The sequence below is a fragment of the Ursus maritimus genome, unplaced genomic scaffold (genome assembly GCF_017311325.1).
Source record: "Ursus maritimus isolate PB19 unplaced genomic scaffold, ASM1731132v1 scaffold_3, whole genome shotgun sequence".
In the NCBI taxonomy this organism is placed as follows: domain Eukaryota; kingdom Metazoa; phylum Chordata; class Mammalia; order Carnivora; family Ursidae; genus Ursus; species Ursus maritimus.
The window spans coordinates 34,036,114-34,053,576 of NW_024425563.1; the positions used below are offsets into that span (position 1 = coordinate 34,036,114).

The following is a 17,463-nucleotide window of genomic DNA, read 5'->3' on the forward strand; positions in this document are numbered from 1 at the left end:
TTCAGAAAAAGTATAGCTTTGGGGCCAAGATTACCAAGCAGCCGAGTTGATAGACATCTACAAAGTGTAATTTATGGATCTACAAATATCCCGCATGAAACACATCCCAAAATATCTGCTAACGTATCTCTGCTAGAGATGGGTTTACTTCTGTTCAACAAATTCTCTGAGTATGCTAGGGCTATTGTTTGGGAAGCTGCATTTTCCAAACTAATAATTGGAGGTACCTTGAGAATGTCTAGCCATAGGAGAGAATATTTGATGCCAAACTCACTAAATCCAAAATTAACTAAAACATTTTTTCTTAAAATATTCTTTTGGTCATAGAAGAGGTCACTGCTCCTATGCAAAAATTTTTACTGTATCTCAGAACAGAGAACTATGTAACTTCCAATGCCAGAACTGTTTAGAAAAAAATGAAAACAAACTATGGAAACTGTTCATGAAGAGATCAGTAGTTAAAACACAGTATTTAATCTTGCATCTCTCAATTAGTTGGCTGCATGAAAATTGGAATTTTTTTTTTTTTTTCTCTACAGAACTTTCTTGTCTGTGAATTGAGAGGAATAAAGCATCCAGGATGGTGTCTGGAGTAGCAGGTACTAAAATGTAGTTCCTATAATAATAAAAATTAATATTGCTGCTAAGAATCGAGATTACCTTCCATGTTCTTCAAAGGTGCATAAACAATATTTGGCTCCTTTAGTTTACAGAGAACCTTATTTGTGAAGTCAGAAGTTGTCTGCCAGTAGTTAAGTGTTGGTGGAAATGCAGATTACCTTGCAGCTAATCCACTCACAAGATATAGAACAGGAAACTACTTTCTGAAAAAGAAAGGAGAGCTAACAAGGTGATGTTGTCACGTATTTTAAGCTAATTTTCGAAATACGTATATTCCACAGCAGGGTTGTTTCATTTCCAATAGCTCTTCATAGGCAACTATCAATCGGGTTAAGAATTCAGTGCATAGTTATTGTGACGTGAGTTTTTGACAAGAGCAATCAGCTATTGTTGGCAAGTGAAAGTTGAAAAGATTGGATTGGTCAAACAAAAGCACTTTTAGGCTGCAAATGCAATTGAGAAAAGGCAACAGTCAAAACACTGCCAAGTGATTCATGACATCGGAATGTTATCTGGATTAGGTCAGAGGAAATGTTGAAGTGGTGTCACGGTTTACAGCCCAACTTCAAATTTAGATTTTGATAATCTAAGATTTAACAGAAAGTTCACAAGCATGGTCAGAATGGAGTCATAGCCATAAAATGTTGTTAAATATTTATCATTTAGAAAAGAGAATATAGCAAAGGTGAGTAATAGTTTTGCTTAAAATTCTCTATTGTCAAAAGTAAGTTATATATGCATATCATTCTCAAATAATTTTTTTGCTTTTGATGTTCTGAAGTTTTTTGTTGTGCTTTTATCGTTATGTGTTTATATTTGGCAATCCCAAGCTCTTACTGAAAGTAATTGGCTTGCGGTATAAGTAGGTGATTTATTTGGAGCAATAGGAAAGTTACTAATATAATAGAACCATAACATTGAAAGAACTTAGCAAACCCAGCATGTAATACCTATTAAGAGGAGAAAGCAGTTTACCAAGTAGCTAAGGTCCTCGGATTATGGAAGAGACTGCTCACTGGGTCCATGCTAAGAGGAAAGGGAACAGAAGGTATTAGAACATGATTCCTTCGTTTCATTCTATCAGGTTACTGTGATTAATGGATTGTTCATGACTTTGAGAAAAATTAGATTGGAAAACAAGAAAAGCTGCCTCTAAGAGTGTTTTCCATAAACTGCTCTGAAGCATTGGAACCGACTCACACCATTCATTTATTCATCCAATGGGTGTATATGAAACGCTTGCTAAGTAACACACTCATGGGTAGGAAGTCAGAGGGAGGTCAACTTAATGACTTACCTGCATTAGAAGCATTTTTAACAAAATTTTTACCGAGTTTCAAAGATGAGTAGGAGTATACCAAAAAACATGACACAGAGGAGATGGGTAGATATTCGAAAAGGAAATTAAGGCTGTGGAGATTGGAACCAGGATGTGAAAGGGATGGAGGCTGGGGAGAAAAGGGAGATGGGGGCTGAAGGGATGGAAGAGCAAGCAGTGGGTCTCAGATCCCTAATCCAAATCCCCAGAGACTCAGATGATTGAGTCAGGGTGCCTAGGTAGCAAGGCCATGGGGGTTTAATTGCTTTATTTTTTAAACAATGACCAAGTAATTCTTATATAGGTGGTTGTAAATCCCAGGCTGAGATTCCCTGGGCTGGGCGATGAGGAGAGTGTGAAGAATTTATTTTTTATTTATTCATTTTTTATTATGTCATGTTAGAGTGAAGAGTTTAAAGTGAGGATTAAAGTGGGAGAGAAAAGAAGGGTAAATATCCGTGACAAAGTTTCTGGCTAGGGTGACCCAGCGCCCTAGTGGGTGGGGCTATTAACCGAGACCAGGAATATATCCTGAGAAAACTTTTAATTCTAAAAGATTCAGTTTAAGTTGAAAGTTGTCTGCTTGATCCTGGAAGAAATCAGAGTTCTACAAAATATAAATTACGTTGTAATTTATAAGCCCTAAGAATGTGTAGGACAGCTGATTTACCTAGGCTCAGTAATTCATTGAAGAAAAGTTTATTGAACCAGGCAATACGAGGGGTGTCTATACTTACCTTCAACAAAAGATGGTCAAGGTAATCCTTGGCCTTTTTTGTCAATTGGAGTCAGCTCTGCTACTTTTGGCCTTTGGGTCTTCAAATGGTGACTAAGCCGTGCAGTCACAGGAGTGAGGATGTGCCTAACTCACCTGTTTCTAATAGGATGCTCCCTTACCCAGGGGGTCCTGCTTCACCGAGATTCCAGGATCAGATGTTGATGTAATAGAAGAATACAAGTTTGTTTATAGTAGGGCAGCGGAAGATTTAGCAGCTCAGGTATGGGAGCCATTTTTGATGTCGCAGGCCTTCTGGAAAAGACTGTCACACTCTCTTGCTCCTTCACTCGTGGCTGCTTGCCTCCATTCCCTTACACAGTCTCCTCTTTCAACCCGGCACACCCCACAATCCAGGACCCCACTCCTTACTCTTCCCTACAATCGAAGACAATACCACACCCCACCCTAACTGTAGTTTGCTAATGGAGGCACTGAAGCTTTATCTAGAAGCCTTAAGAGGTTCTCTTGAGATAAAGAATTGATTATTGCACCGGAGAGCAAGTACCCATTTAAGTTCGCTCTCTACCAGTTAAATTTCTCACTAGTTACCTAGAAACACACAGGGTCAACACACGGAGTTGTGAGGTTGTACAGGCTGTGCTCTGCGCAAACACCCAGCTGCAAGAGCAGGTAAAGCCAGCCTGCGCCGGACTCCTCCAGTGTGCACCCTGTTACAGGGTGATGGCCGCCAACAGGGGTTCCTCTTTTAATTCGTTCAAAGGCACTACTGTCTGGTCCAGAGGTGACCCTCAAGCCAACCTCACCAAGGTGAGCCTTAGTTTACTATAGAGGGCGTGACTCATTCCAGACTCTAACCTACGTTAAAACAATTACGATGACTATAAACTGCACTCATTTAGTCTTCTGGAATGTATGGCGCCAGTTGCTGTTAGACCCAAGAATCTGAGGGATGTGGAGCAGCACTTTAGTATTTCCTGCTGTAGATTAATAAAATACGGTTCTGTCCGCGAAGGAGTTTATCATCTAGCAGTTCAGGAAATTAAGACAGTGGAATAGAAGAGGCACAAAGTCTTTGGAAGTTTAGGGAGAGGGATTTCTTCTGACAGAGGAACCTGAAGTCTTCCACGAGACTGTAATAAGCAGCCCATTGAGAGGTAGACAGAATTGTAACAGCAAATGAGAAAACACTCTACGCAAACAAATGCAGCGCAAAGCAAGGTGGTAGGAAACACAAGCATATGATGAAACCATAGTGCTTTCAGGGAGAATGCAGATAGTTCAAGAAGGGTAAGAAAAAGCAATGCTATGGGGCACCTGCGTGGCACAGCGGTTAAGCATCTGCCTTCGGCTCAGGGCGTGATCCCGGCGTTATGGGATCGAGCCCCACATCAGGCTCCTCCACTAGGAGCCTGCTTCTCCCACTCCCCCTGCTTGTGTTCCCTCTCTCGCTGGCTGTCTCTATCTCTGTCAAATAAATAAATAAAATCTTAAAAAAAAAAAAAAAGAAAAAGCAATGCTAATTAATATGGAAAAGTATAATCAGGGGGGAAGGCCTGGGGGACTCCTAGCATCCAGTCTGCGTTTTAAACCTTGCAGCCCAGAACTGCCTGTATGACCGCCTTGGCCTCTCCTATCAGAAGAGCTCCAGATTTATCTGTTATCCAGACCAGTGCCACTAACTAAGAGGCAAAACACAACACAACACAAAAACGCTAGTGGACTCTGGCTTCATTTATCCCATGGGGAACCAGTGCCAGAAAGGCGGGGAGCAGCCAGGCTGCTGTGACTGGCTGATGGCCGGCCAGGACCAGCACCTCGCACTTCGCAGCTTCTCATCCCGGAGTGTCAGCATCCTCAGGGCCGCAAGACAGTGCGTCACAGAATCAGCTGAGCGCCGAGTGGAGGTGGCCCATTCTGGGCAGGTGGATTTAATTCTGAACATTTTAGAAAGCATTCTGGTGTCACGAGGCTGGAAAAGTAGACGGTTGCCAAATCTTGGAGGCCCTTAAACGTCAAGCCAACCAGGGGTTGGCTTCGATTTACTAGGTAGCGTGTAACTACTAAACTTTTGAAACTGTGGAATGCAATTATTGGACTTAGCGTGTTTTAATTGCCTTACTTTAAAGTCTCTATTGCTTATGTCTTTTCAGTAGGATAGGAGCTTTGTCTCTGCCTTTGTTGTTGCTGTTGTTGAACTGAAGCCAAATTGTCGGGCTAGTATGCTGAGTCTTGGGTTTTCTTCCCCCCCCCTTTTACTTTGCATTCTGTGTTTGTTTTCCCTAATTTATATGTCCTTTGAACTTCTTTTGCATTTGATCTGAGACTTTAGAATAGTTTGAAAGGAGCAGTACCTCTAAAGATCTCTCCGTGCTGAGAGTGAAAAAACGAAACAAAACGTGAGTGTCTGAGTGCCCAGGGAGCCCCTCCTGTTGAATGGGCTAAGATTCTAGCTCCGATATTAGGGAGGTTTACGGAGTCGAGAGTGCTTGAGAGCAGATGATCTGGACTCGCCTTGGGAGGTTTGATCGTGGTATACGGTGACTGTTCTTGCATTGTCCAGCACAGCGTGCACGCTTTGGAATTTAAATTTAGAGATCTTTTATTCTCTGCAGCTATGTCTGGGGACTCTTCCAAATCAACAGTCTGCTTTTTGATTTCAAAGGCTAGACAAAAATATTACAAAACAGTCCAGTTTTTCCTTTCGAAGTTGAGTAAGGTAAAAATGTACAATAGCTCCAAGAAGCCAAGCAAAATTCCAAGCCAGCCCTGTTACAGTGCAGTAGTCCTTCAGCCGACCGGATGATCTAGCTCGTTGTTCTCCGAGGAAACGAGGAGATGATCAAGAAACTCTAGTTGGAATTGAAACAGAATTTTCTCTATTAAAAAAAAAATTGTATAATATTTTAGTATAATTGCCATAATTCTATTGGCTAGGACTTTCAACAGGAATAAGTAACTTTTATTGTTAGGGTGGTGTTTACTCTGAAAATAGTGTTATTGTATGATTGAAATGAAATTTAAATGTCACTTCCCATATATGACCACTTTCTGAAATTTTTACTGCCTCGAGGTTGAAAATTTGTAGAAGTCCAAATAAGTGTAATCCAAGGGTAGTAATTACAGTGTGAAAATGCAAGAGTCCCTTTGCTCTCATGAACTGTTCCAAAAAAATAGAATTCAATGCCAGCCTCACGTGAGACATTCTGTTGTATTAGTCAGGGTAACTTTCAACCAATGGATGTATTTTAACTTTATTAAAAATTACTGAATTCTTGTTTCTCTTACTTTTCAAATGTCATACAGTTTGTGGGGCTTTCTTATTAATGCTGTTGTTTTTAAATGAGGCCCAGAGATTCTTGATCTCAGCAAATATCTTGGTGAATACACTTTGGCTTTGGGGCAAGTATAACTTAATATTCATAACTCTTGGAATGCAGAAGCAAAACGTGAAGAGAATCATCGTGATTCCCAAGCTTTAGGTATTGGGGCTAAGTAGCTGATGTGAACAACTTAGGGGATTGGCAACATTATTAAAGTATCATGTAAAAGCCAAAATCAAAAATCCAGGGAAAGGAAAACTCTACTACTAGTTGACATTTCAATAAAATATGGCTAAGAAGAAAATGCCGTGTATCAGGAGATCTCAATGGGCTAGCTTTGAGCAAAACAATAAAGCAGAGACAAAGAAATAAAGTAAAAATATACCCCAGTGATAACATTGAAATCTGAAAATCAATTAAGGCAATTTTGAATAACACAGATTTAGTAATTTGAGGCGTTCAGATGAGAACCAAGTGAGGTACATGAGGATATTAGTACTTCTGCTTACAAAGGTTTATTGCTTTCTACGCCCCAACGTTCACCAAAATCACTGAAGATGCCAAGGGACTCCAAAGTTCACTTTTTCTGCTGCATGAAGTTACTATTATGGAGTATGCCTCACGGTGCGCAGCACAAGCAACGCCTGTAAAGTATTCTTAGACTTTTAGGGATATGGGTAAAAAAAATTTTCTGGGAAAGCCCCAAATTAGCTCCTTATTTTTAAGTAGGTATACTTCATTGCAAATTAAGAAGTATAAAATGATACCACGTATGTATATTTCTGTCTCTATTTTTCATCTATTTTTGTATTTCTGGTAATAGCGCACCCTATGGTCATGTACCGTTTTACATAATAAGATCATATACCATTCGTAAATTCATATATTGAGAATGGGACAAATAAATAGACTGGTTATGCTGGAAAAGAGAACATTGAAATAGGTTTATGAGTATTGAGGGGAAAAGATAACATTAAGATTCCTAAGATTATTCCCTCATATTATACATCTCACCCCAATCTGGAGAAATTTGAACTAAGAGTGAATAGGCAGACTTACCCCAGTTTCCCTAAATTAGTGTCCTTAAAGTAGGGACATCAACAGGGCACAAAGCAAGATTTCAAAATAGAATCAAGCAAAATAAGGGAGAATTGAATTGCAGTTCCAAAGGATGCATTATAGTCTGGGAAAATTTTCTACAGCAATCTACACTAAGAAAAATCTTGATGACGTTTTAAACTTGGGAGATAAAGAACTCTGTAGTCAAAAAAAAAAGCGCCTATGTGCGTGTGTGTGGAGCGCACATGTAGATATGTGTATAAATAATAAGAGGTGAAATGTCAGACTGCTCCCAGACTGCTGCTAAACCTAATCCAGTGCCAGAAGCTACCAGAAGACAAGGGAACAAAGGTTAGCAACATTCAAGGGGAAAGAGTGGAACTAAAGATGATTGCATACAAACTGATTGGGCAATAGGAAGACATTTTATAAATAAAAAATAGCAAAAACCAAAAAAAACTCAGAAAAGATGCAACTCATGAGCCATTCTGAAAAAAGGAAAGAAATTACCTGATGTTAAAAATCTAAGCAACTGTTTGGCGAGGATGTGGAGAAAGGGGAACTTTCTTACCCTGTTGGTGAGAATGCAGACTGTGCAGCCACTCTGGAAAAAAGTATGGAGGCTCCTCAAAAAGTTGAAAATAGAACTACCCTATGACCCAGCAATTATGCTACTAGGTATTTACCCAAAGGATACAAAATTACTAATTCAAAGGGATATGTGCATCCCTATGTTTATAGCAGCGTTATCTGTAATAGCCAAACTATGAAAACAGCTCAAGTGTCCATCGACTGAAGAATGGATAAAGAAGATGTGGTATACACACACACACACACACACACACACACACACACACAGAGGAATATTACTCGGCCATAAAAAAGGATGATATCTTGCCATTTGCAATGACATGGATGGAGCTAGAAAGAATAATGCTAAGTGAAATAAGTCACTTAGAGAAAGTCAAATGGCATATGATTTTACTCATATGTGGAATTTAGGAAACAAAACAAATAAGCAAAGGGAAAAAAAAATAAGAGAGAGAGGCAAATCAAGAAACAGACTCTTAATTATAGAGAACAAACTGATAGTTACCAGAAAAGGGGGGGGTTAAATAGATGGGGATCAGGGAGTGCACTTGTTGTGATGAGCACCACGTGTCGTACAGAAGTGATGAATCACTGTATTCTATACCTGAAACTAATATTACATTGTATGTTAACTAATTGGAATTGAAATAAAAACTTAAAAAAATACAAATTTCCAGCTATAAAATCAACAAGTCTTAGGAAATAAAGCATAGGGAATATAGTCAATGATATTGTATTAACCTTGTAAGATAACAGATGGTAACTAGACTTCGTGTAATGACCATTTTGCAATGTATACAAATGTCAAATCACTATGTTGTATACCTGAAATCAATATAATATTGTATGTCAACGATTTTCAACACAGAAAAAAAAAAAAGATCTAACCAACCGAAGATGCTTGATTGAAGACGCTGGGATAAAAGAAGAAAGGCATATGTCAGTGCCCAAAGATTGTAGAGCAATAATTACAAAGGGGTGAGATAAGAAATCATGAGTCAAAAATGTATACTCAACCCAGTTATCAACCAGCTAGAAAGGAAACAGAGATTCAGGTTTGTGGAGGAAAGGCAGCAGGTTATGAACCTTATGGAGAAAAACAAAAACAAGGCCAAGCAAGCAAAAGAAATAAAAAAAAAACCGCTCAACGAAATCCTGTCCCAAGAGATGAATTTTTTTAAAAACTTCAGAACTGAGAAACAGTGAAACTGACAGAAAAGAACTGATGGTGAGTTTTGAATCCACTTAAATATAAAACAAAGAGGTATGAATGTAGGAATCAGAGAAAATTCATATTATTAACTTGGACGGTGTTATCTGTAACAGTCTGGCTTACCCAATTTGGGAGGAATTGATGCTGTGGAAAATAGCTCTTTAGTTAACCTGAAAATTACTTTAATTTATGTTATAAGACTTTATACTTACCACTCCTCCAAAATGTTTTCCTATATAGACGTCAGCAAGGCTGTGTTACTGAGCTAGGTACCTCCTGGTTCTTTAGCATTTTGAATTAGGAGAGGAAACGGTGGGAGCATGTTTGAGTGCTTGCTTTTTTTCATCATTCGGCAGAACACACTCCACAGAGAAAGAAATTGAAACATAGGTTAAGATTTTATTTCATACTCAATTTTTTTTTTGGTCAGTGTCAGATCATGTGGGAAATTATATGACTGGTGATGCCAAATTTTTTATCTAGAGTTTAGGATTTCCATCAATTCTGCTTCAGTTTTAAAGTTCTGTTAAATGTCATTGACATTGATATTTTTATTTTAAAAAAATAGCATAGTATTATTATAAAATCATGTATCTACCCCTCCCTCTACATATAAACATGCACTACATTGAATAATATTCAGTTTTATTAATGGGTACTTCAGATGGTTAGATTTGGGTTGAGTGGGGAGTTTTTTAGTTTCTATCTGTAATAAATAATTTACAATTAAAATATGTCATTTTTATTAGGATCTTTTAGAGCAGTTTCAGGTTCACAGCAACATTGAGGGGAAGGTACAGATATTTTCCATGTATCTTCTGTCCACACACAGCTTCCATTATCATCCCTGAGCAGAGTGGGGCATTGGTTACAATTGATGAGCTTACTTGGACACATCATCGTCACCCAACGGCCACGGTGTACATTACAATTCACTTTTGGTGTTGTACATTCTGTGTGTTTGGACAAGCGTATAATGACACGTATCCATCAGTAGGATATTATGCAGAGTACTTTCACTGTCCTAAAAAGCCTCCATGTTCTGCCTATTGATTCCTTCCCCCTACCCAACCCCTGGCTGCCACCTATCTTTTTCACTGTCTGTTTAATTTTGCCTTTTCCAGAATGTCATGTAATTGGAGTCGGACAGTATGTAGCCTTTTCAGATTTCTTTCAGTTTCTTTCATTTAGTAAATACATTTAACTTTCATCAATGTCTCTTCAGAGCTTGAGAGTCTTCGTCTTTCACTTTTGAAAGATAATTTTGCAGGGTGCAGAGTTCTGTGTTGGTGGTCTTTTTCTCTCAGCACTTTAAATATTTCACGCCTCTGTTTTCTTGCTTGCATTGTTTCTGAGAAGCTCGATGTACCTCGTATCTTTGTTCCTCTACAGATCGGTGTTTCTTCCCCCTGGCTCCTTTCAGGAATTTTTCTGTATCTTCAGTTTTCTGCAGTTCGAAAATGGTATGCTTAGGTGTTGTTTGTTTGACTGTTGGGTTTTTTTTTTTTTTTTGGGGGGGGGGTTGTTTGTTTGTTTGCATTTCTCCTGCTAGGTGTTCTCTGAAATTCCTAGATATATGATTTGGGGTCTGACATTAATTGGGGAAATTCACCATCATTTTGTTTCAAATATTTCTTCTGTTCCTTTCTCTTTCTTCACCTTCTATTAGTCCTATTAAGCATATTTTACAACTTTTGTAATTAATCCATGGTTCTTGGCTATTCTGTTCTTTTTTTTTTTTTTTTTTAAGATTTTATTCTCTTTGCTTTTTGATTTTCCAGGATTCTACTGGTATGCCCTCAAGCCCAGAGATTCCTTCCTCAGCACCGCCATCCAATCTACTAATGAGCCCATTAAAGGCATTCTTCATTCGTTACAGTATTTTTTATCTCAAACATTTCTTTTTGGTTTCTTCTCAGGATTCCATATTTCTGCTTACAGAACCTGTTGGTTCTTGCATGCAGTCTAATGTATCCCTTAGAGTCCTTGGCATATTAAATATCGTTGTTTTAAACTCCCACTATAATTCCAACATCTCTGCCATATCTGGTTCTGATGCTTGCTCTTTCTTTTCAAATCGTGTTTTTTGCCTTTTGGCATGACTTGTAATTTGCTTCTCGATAGCCAAACATGATCTGCCCCGTAAAAGGAACAGTTGTAAATAGGCCTTTAGGAATAGGGTGGTGACGTATGGGGGGAGGGGAAGCGTTCCTTAGTCCTGTGATTAGGTCTCAGACTTTCAGTGAGCCTAGGCTCTGGACTGAACTTCTGAAGTGTTCCTCAGTTTTTTTTTTCTTTTTCCTCTCCCTTTGGATGGGACCTGATGGCTAGTGTTGGCTGGAGTTGGGTATTTCTCTCCTGCTTGGTGGAAGGCTGAAGCTGGCTTGAATTAGGTATTTCCCTTCCCCCAGGTCAGATAGGCTCTGATAATACGCGGGCAGGTGAGGCCCTGGCTAATTAGTTTCCCCTGAGGGCAGGCCTTATAAAGAAGAACCGCCGTGTTCTGGGGTATTTCAAAATGGTTGCTTTCCTTCTCCCGCTTGCTGCAAGCAGGAGACAGTTTTTCTCCATATTTACTGTGGGAACTAGGCGAGCTTCTGGAGGTAAATCTCATGATATTGTGGGGGTTCCGCTCTATGACTGGGTCTCCCTAGAGTTTTTAACTCCTAGACTTGCCCACGCTGAGCCGTCAACAATTTCTCACTTACGTTTCAGGTTTTCCTACCCTGGCGCTCATTCCTACGGAGGTGTCTGCTCTCGAGTCTCTGCTCCGGTAAGTTGTGACTCCGCGAATTCACCTGTCGCTCTCCAGTCTTGGGGGCAGCCATTTGCCTTGTGTCCTCCCTTCTGTTGAGAATCTGAGAAGAGCTGTTGGCTCTTGTTGAGCTTTTAACTGGTGAGAATCAAGTGGCAACTTCTAAGCTTCCTACGTGCCGAAATGAAAATCTATGTTATTTTTTTAAAGTAATTTTGAAACAAAAAAAGTAAAAACTATTGAAGGTTAAAATACAAGTAGATAACATAATTGATACCATAGTGTAAAAGGCCATAATTTTTTAATCTATAAAAGAATTTTCCTTACAAATGGTTAAACTTGTATTTCTTCATAAAATATCTACATTGAGACATTTTTGGTTTCCTACATGTTGCAACTTATATCTACGATTTTAATATCATAATCAGGAATAATATTTGATATTTGAGTCAGAGGTATAATATTTAAAGGTGTTTGAGACATTAATTTCACTTGCCTGACAGCAAATTCTTATTCCATTAATTTTTTCAAGATTATTCTAATCTTACATTACTTCTTATTGACCTTATTGACTGTTTTCAGACTACTAGTTGAAAAACTAACAGATGAAAGGTTTCTAACATAAAAACAGTATCTTCTTTTTTCTTTCTTCCTTTTTTAACCAAGACTTATCCAGAATGAGGATGTTCTTGGCAGTTAAAGCATACTTGGCAGTGTGCCTGAAATTCCCTGTTATTGTTTGGGCTATGTCAAGTTCTTAAGCCTTCCTCAAACCATTGCACGGTCTATCCCATACCAATTACCATGTAAAGAGCAGCTAGACACTGAATGTAAGTTGCCATCTGTGCGTGACACACGGACCACAGCAGACAAGATCATGAACTAGGGAGGCAAACTAGTTGCATCTGAATCCCGGCTCCATTACTCGTCAGCTGTGTGGCCTTGAGCTAATTAGTTAACTTTTCTGTGCCTCGGTCTTATCTCTAGAATGAGGATAATAACAGTGCATACCGTATAAGGTTGTTGTGAGGATTGAGTTAAATGAGTCAAACATTTAGGTATGTCCTGGTACCTAGTAAGCATCATGTATTAGCTTTTATCTTTATCATGATAACAAATATCCAAGTATAACTTAATCTTCCTTTTAAAATCTAAGAGCATAAATGACAAATCAGATTATTAGAAATACCATGTGTTAATTTGAGAACTATTTGACGGAGTCGAAACGGATTTGGTAACTATAGAATACAATTTAGTAGGCTGACCATACAGTTTGGATTACCTGGGGCAATCTCCGTTAATGCTTGTTGTCTTGGCGTACACTTTTTTTTTTTTTTTAAGATATAACTGATGCATAGCGTTGTGTAAGTTAAAGGTGTAACCCGTGCTATTTGATACCTTTATTATTGCAATATGATCGTCATCATAGTGTTAGCTAACACCTCTATCACATAATTATTTTTTTGTGGTAAGAAAAATTAAGATCCAGTTTCTTAGTACTTTGAGGTTGATAATACAGTATTGTTGACTATAATCACCATGCTGTGTGTTAAATCTTCTGAATTGACTTATCTACTAGTTGCAAGTTTATCCCCCTAAACAGCTCCCCAGTTCTCTCGCCTGCCACCCATTGGTCACCGCCGTTCTACTTGCTGTTTCTATGAGTTCCGCTTTTTTAGATCCGTCTAAAAGTGATACACAGTATTTGTCTTTCTCTGACTTATCTCACTTAGCATAATGCCCTCAGGGTCCATCCATGTTCTCACAAATGGCAGGATTTTCATCTTTCTTGTGGCTGAATAATATTCCCTTGTATATGTACTCACCGCCTCTTCTGTATCCATTCATCCATTGGTGGACACTTAGTGTTTCAGCATCTTGCAATTGTGAATAATGCTGCAATGAACGTGGGAGTGCAGGTGTATTTTCAATACTCTGTTTTCATTTTCTTTAGATATATGCTCAGAGGGTGATGACTGGATAATACAGAAGTTCTATTTTTAACTTTTTGAGGAACCTCCATACTGTTCTCCAGAGTGGCTGCTCCAGTTTGCATTCCCCCCAGCAGTGTAGGCGGTTCCCTTTTCTCCTTATCCCTGCCAACACTTGTGAGCTCTCGTTTTCTTGATGATAGCCATTCTAACAGGTATGAGATGATGCTCTCATTGCCATTTTGATGTGCCTTTCCCTTGATGATTAGGGATGATGAGCATCTTTTCATGTACCTGGTGGCTATTTGGATGTCTTATTTGGAAAAATGTCTGTTCGGGTCTTATGTGCCTGGCATCCTTTTAATAGCCTCTCTCTCACTCTCACAAGTAAGCCAGTTTGGATGATAAATGTTAAGAATATTCTATAATTAAGAGGGTAAAACTGTGTCACTGGAAGGATATGGTTAAGGTTAGAACTCAAACCTCCTTAAAATTACTGTTACCTGATAAGTTGAAATAAAATGTTTTAGGCTTAAGCACCTGTTAGCAATTAGTAATTCATTGATTAGTTCATTTAACAAATGTTTGTGTAGTGCCGGTTTTGAGGATAAGTTTTGAACAAGACAGAAAAGCTCCCTGCCCATGGAGTTGACCTTTTGTAAAAAATATTGATAATAAGTAAACAAGTGCCTAGAATAATGACACATGGTAGGCATAAGCAAATGCTTTTTAATTGTTTTTGAAATAAACAAGATACAGTTGATCTTGACAAATGCTCTAAAGAAAATGAAATTAGAAGGAGAATATCTGGATGATAGACAAAGAGCCGGACCCTCTAGAAATGGCCTAAATGTTCAATCTGGATTGCCTGGATTTGGACAAGAAAGCTGGGACCAGCCCTACCCCCACCCCCAGCCCTTTTCCAATGGAGGGTCTGCTTCTGAACTCAGCTTAAGGAGAAATCAAGTGTCTTTCTCCACCTGGGCCCCAGGGTCTACATATGCTGTCAGTGGAAGTCCATGGATAATTTTAATTCCTGTAACAACTGACCCCTTCAAGCCAGAGTCTCCGGCATCCAGGCAGGATGAAGTCCTTCATGAGTAAGGTTGCTCTAATGCCTGACTGACTTACTAAAAGGGAGAGACCTGAGGGAGGAGGATTTCTCCATTGTAAAAGAACCGAAACTACATGCTCACCATTGGTCCTCGGCTTGGCGTGTCTCTCTGGGTACTACTGGACGAATCGGGTGTACCCTTGCCTTCTCTCTTGATGTTGACCTCGAAGCTTTTGTATTTTATTTTAAAAATAATGTGAAATCATTGAAAAGCTTACAGCCAGGGAATGACATGATCGCATTTAAGAAAATGGTTCTGTTGGCTGTGTGGATAATGGATTGGAGAGGAACAAGAATGAATGAGGAAGGTCAGTTCAGAAGTTATGGAGATGGTGTGGCTTGGACAAGGATGCTGGCGGCATGAACAGAGGAAATAGAGCAATTTGAGATACATTTTGCAAGACTTGTCGATGGATTACATGTCAGAAGTGGGGAAAATGGAAGAGTCAAAAAAGCTTTGTGTGTGGTGGTGGTGGTGGTGTTTTCTTTGAGTCACTGGATGGTGATTTGAGAGCCTTGTTGGCTTCCAGGGAGTTCTCAATGGTCTGGGATGGGAAAACCCAGAGAGGTCAATGTACCCTACTCTAGTTCGCCATTCAGCGGTAGTCATCATCCCATAAAAACATACATGACAAGTTCTCTTTGTAGTACTGGCATCAAGGAAACTGATTATATTAATGAGAATTTGAATATGGATGGTGGGAATATTCAAATGTAGTCCCATGGGTCAGGATTCCACAATGCCAACCTGGTCACTAGGATTCACCTTTTCAAGAGGGACTGAGAGAGGACTTCCCAAAAAGGGACTTGGGTGTGGATCATAGTATCTATTTCAATATTCCTTTAGTCCTTAGTTAATCAGAGCTTTTCTAGTTCAATTTCCACATTCACATCTTTCCTAAGTATAATTTAGCATGACAGTTACTTGGATTTAAGATCATAATGTTAAAAATATAGGGCTCCTAGTAAGCATAATAATCTTGCAACTTCCAAATATGATGCAATATTGACAAAACATGTAAGTACCTGAAAAGGGGGAATGGGGATTAATATGATGAATGAGACTCTGTTTTTCCCCCAACTATCTCTCTACATGGCACCAAATTTGGTATTACTAAATGTACCATTTCACCTATCATGCTTTAAGTTTCTTCAGGGAAAAGAAAAATCAGTTTTTTCTCTCGAGGAATAAAGGACCAATGTTACGTTGTTATAGCAACCAAAGTTGCAAAACATTAAAGAGAAGGTTGGTTCTTCAAAAGTTGCTGTAACTTGGTAATCATGCATGAACAATGCCATTTATTTGAAATGCACTCATTGTTACCTGATTATAATTGTCCCCAGAATGTTAAGAATTTTTAGAAGAATTATTTCCTCAGAGCCTCTTAAAAAAATTAACAAGCCAACTATTTATTACTTTATTAAGAAAATTCTTCCCAGCATTTCATTGGATCTAGTATATTTAAATCTATTTTTTAGTATTTTATGCATATCTAGAAACTTTTATATTGACAAAAGGTATGCATCACTTACAGCTAGGCAGGGGTCTGTAAATGATTTATCAGCCACACTTAGACCTATTAATTGGGTTTTGAGTGGAGGGTGATAGCAATATTTTAGATGATTTTTGTTCTTTATGGACTGCTTGGTCACAAATACGTGATTTTCGTGTATAACATATAATGATCTTGGAGTACATATAAAATTGTGGGTCAGTATTTGTCAATAAATTCGTTCTGTTTCTAAAAGTAGTATTCTCATCTTAAAATCCTTAGTTTTGGTGTGTCTTCAGTAAATGTGAAAGTTTTATTAACTACAAAATGGAGATAATAACACTATATTACTTAGAAGCTTAACAGAAATATTTGCATTTATACCTAATTTTAGTAGCGAACACAATGGAATGTCCCCAGATCTAATAGAGTAACTTTCAGCTGTGTGTTTGGCTGTTTTCTAAGCACAAATTTCAGGTCCACATCCCTGGAGGTTCTGATGCTATAGGCTTGGGGTGGTTCTCTGATACTATATTTGTTTCATAAGTGGTTTTGTGCGGCATCGTCACTGTGTGAGATCCTGTGGACTAATGTAGCAGACAGGAAGCACCTTTTTAAGTCTTGTGAACATTGCTGAGAATTCTGTACTGGGAACATGCAAGATCATTCTAAATATTGTACTGAAACTTGATTTCTAAAATCTACCAGTTCCTCAAAATAAGCCTGAAAAGGATTCTCCTGGACAATATTCTCCACTCAACGGTGTTTGTCACTAACTTACAGCTGGAAGAATGGTCTGGGTCCGAGGGATGAACAGGTGGTCCTGATGCCATCTGGGGCCTGCAGCCTTGCTGTTGTGGCTTGTTTAGTTGAACTAAACATTTTAAGATTTATTTCAGAGAGCACGGGGAAAGGCAGAGGAGAGAGGAAGAGAAGCAGACACCCTGCTGTTCATGGAGCCCCAGGCAGCTCATGACCTGAGTGGAAATCAAGAGTCTGATGCTTAGGGGCGCCTGGGTGGCACAGCGGTTAAGCGTCTGCCTTTGGCTCAGGGCGTGATCCCGGCGTTCTGGGATCGAGCCCCACATCAGGCTCTTCCGCTATGAGCCTGCTTCTTCCTCTCCCACTCTCCCTGCTTGTGTTCCCTCTCTCGCTGGCTGTCTCTATCTCTGTCAAATAAATAAATAAAATCTTTAAAAAAAAAAAAAAATTACCACACTAATTTAAGCGCCCCTTTTCCGAGCTTCTAGGGCACCCTATTTATTTCTGGAAACTAATACAATCATTGAAAATATTTGTGTTTCTTCCA

The 17,463-nt window shown here is 38.9% G+C and overlaps 1 long non-coding RNA gene across 1 annotated transcript in view; it reads left to right on the top strand.

Annotated features, from left to right (window-relative positions):
• The first annotated feature begins 10,033 nt into the window (after positions 1-10,033).
• Positions 10,034-17,463, top strand: part of LOC121105813 — a 71,271-nt gene continuing 63,841 nt past the window's right edge. Inside the window, exon 1 of the long non-coding RNA XR_005838525.1 lies at positions 10,034-11,634. This is a non-coding gene — a long non-coding RNA (uncharacterized LOC121105813). The remainder of the gene's footprint in view (positions 11,635-17,463) is intronic.